This window comes from Cupressus sempervirens, chromosome 10 (genome assembly GCF_028749045.1).
Source record: "Cupressus sempervirens isolate cs-2001-9-10 chromosome 10, ASM2874904v1, whole genome shotgun sequence".
Lineage (NCBI taxonomy): Eukaryota > Viridiplantae > Streptophyta > Pinopsida > Cupressales > Cupressaceae > Cupressus > Cupressus sempervirens.
The window spans coordinates 830,039,378-830,041,947 of NC_143127.1; the positions used below are offsets into that span (position 1 = coordinate 830,039,378).

The 2,570-nt window shown below is 32.5% G+C and overlaps 1 pseudogene across 1 annotated transcript; it reads right to left on the reverse strand.

The window, feature by feature from the left end:
• Nucleotides 1–329: 329 nt before the first annotated feature.
• Nucleotides 330–1,678, reverse strand: LOC149536531 (uncharacterized; annotated as a pseudogene). The gene is made up of 3 exons (XR_016357250.1): nt 1,150–1,678; nt 919–993; nt 330–819 (listed from the first exon to the last, which is right to left on the reverse strand). The product of XR_016357250.1 is annotated as an uncharacterized LOC149536531 (transcript).
• Nucleotides 1,679–2,570: the final 892 nt, after the last annotated feature.

A 2,570-nucleotide genomic window follows, 5' to 3' on the forward strand; every position in this document is an offset into this window, starting at 1 on the left:
TCACATGTCCTCTTTTGTTTACAATCATATCATAAGATAATTCTAGATTATAAAACATTTGAAATTTTTTCTTGAACTTACCTTGTTCTTACATAAGGAATATTTAATTTATCTATTGATAATAATACCACAGTCACAAACTTGGAAAAGATTTATATGAAGTCCTCTCAAATTATCGAGGCAAGTATAAAGAACATAATCAACCACAACCACTAGTTTTGTAACTCTTGCACATATTAGCAGTTCATCTACATAATTTTGTCGATATTATCATCTGAAGATGTCTTATTTCGACTGCAAATAACAATTCCGTTCCTTTTATATAATGATATACAAAGATTCATTTCAAAATAATATAATATAATAAACACTTACAGAGTTAAATAACAAATGATCAACTCGTCTACACAAAATCATTCATAATCATGGAGGCATAAACCCAAATATGAATGTTTTTACATTCAAAATCATTTATTTACATCTTTCCGTTCTGAACTGTATCTCTCAATTCAAAATTTTCGTATACAGACATTCGCAACTGTATACATTCCTAATTGCTTACTTTAACTGCCTTCGGCTTACACGTGGGCTGCTTTTTCTGTCAAAACCATTGGCCAATGTATCTTTGGCGCATTATTGCTCTTTATATTACATCGTTTCAATCCTCTTGCATTCTCCATTACAGCCTTACATCTGCAATTTCACTGATATCCTGCTTGCACCATTTTGTGCAATGAACGCCACTAATTTTACACGTCATACATACACGAGAATGGAGCAAATTTGCTTAAATGTTACCGGAGAAGAGAAAATATCCACCTGCAAAACAATTCAAAAGATCCAATTGTTTATCAAGCCTTCTCAGATTTAAGTATATTCTTTAATATGTATTCCACTCATTATTCAGAACATATTTACCTCATCTGCGCCTCTGGTTTTATCCCTCATAAAGTCTCCCCGAGGCCTCACTTTAACCTTGCAATCCACCAAAATCTGCAAGAAATTTCATAAATGCCACACGAATTATTATTCAAAATCCCACAAAGTTAGTCGATATCTACACGTGCCACTCACAGTAAACAACAAATCCGATGATAAGAACTATTAAGGAATAAAAACTAAAGCAAGCGAAGTTTGAAGCATATATACCTTAAGTTTATGTGAATTTATTCCAACAAATCTTAGTCCCGCTTCAACGTCCCCAGTTATACGCATCTCAAGCCGATGATTTACTGTAATATCTCTCATAAGTTTCACAGTGCGGTTCTGCTGAATATTAAGCCTTTTCACCGCAAACTGAGCCTGAAGAGTTGTATTGCTGTGAGAAGGTTGATAAAAGGTTTGTATTTGAGTCCCACCTTGTTGGGATTCATGGCAGCAAAAATCATGGTGAGATAGATTGCCATGTCTGAACGAGTCGGAGGTTTGATGCTCAGCGACAAGAAAATACAGGCTTCTTGGGCTTCAAGGGAAAGACAAAAAGAATGGCAATGACTGATATAATGATTAAGATTGCAAGGAGTACAGTTATAACGCAGCAGCTGCATCGCTTGCAGGAAATACGAGAAACATAGTTATTATCTGACTTTTGTTCTCTAAATGATCCTGCATAAGCACGATTGTACGGGGACAATTTCGATTCCATTGATTGCATCTGTTGTTCCTTTTTAGGTCGTTTTTTTCCCCCTCTTTCTGAATTTCGCATTGCATTCATTGGAAAGGTATTATTCTCTCGGGGATTTATTGCCATATTTTGTTTGATATGCAAGTTTTAAATACTTTACTTGAAAAAATAAGCAACTGGTTCTCCTCGAGGCTTTCTCTTCGTTTCTGACCAATTATATTCATGTTTCCGAATGTATTTCGTTGTAAGGCTTTATTCCTTACGTCAAACGAGTGGAAATAGCAATGTTTGAGTCGAATTCACGCAGCACGCAGATTGGAATTTGGTGGAAAAGCATTTGTTTATGAGAAAGTAAATTACTTTTCAAACTGAAGTTTGGATTAGAAATTAACGAAAACTCTTTACGCTGTCCACCGTGTTGTTTTAGAACTAATGCTAAACTACTAGTGCTAAGAAAGAATTTCGTAACGTATGGATAAAGTAAGAAAATAAAGTATTCCTCATGAATAAAGTAGGAACATAAAGTATTCGTCATGAATAAAGTAAGAACATAAGCATTATCTACTGTTTTTAACTATTGAATTGATTGAGTATGATGATTTTTTTTTTTAATGTATTATGTGAAGTTTCATTCTTGGGTGATCTTGATGGATTCTATTTTGTATTTATGACAATTTAGACAATTTGACATATGTCTTTATTCACCATAATGTAATCTATCATTAAGAAACTACTTTTGGTAAATTGGCTAAAAAATAACTTTTGATATATATTATTTCTTATTCAGTATATTATAATTTGATTTTGAGAAGTGTCAATATATTCATATCTAATTGTTTCCTAAAAAAATGAGTGTTATTGTAAGAAAAAATATATTTTTATTAAAGTATATATTATTGAAACAAATTTTGTTAATGACATTATAAAATAATCTTAAGGAGTTTCA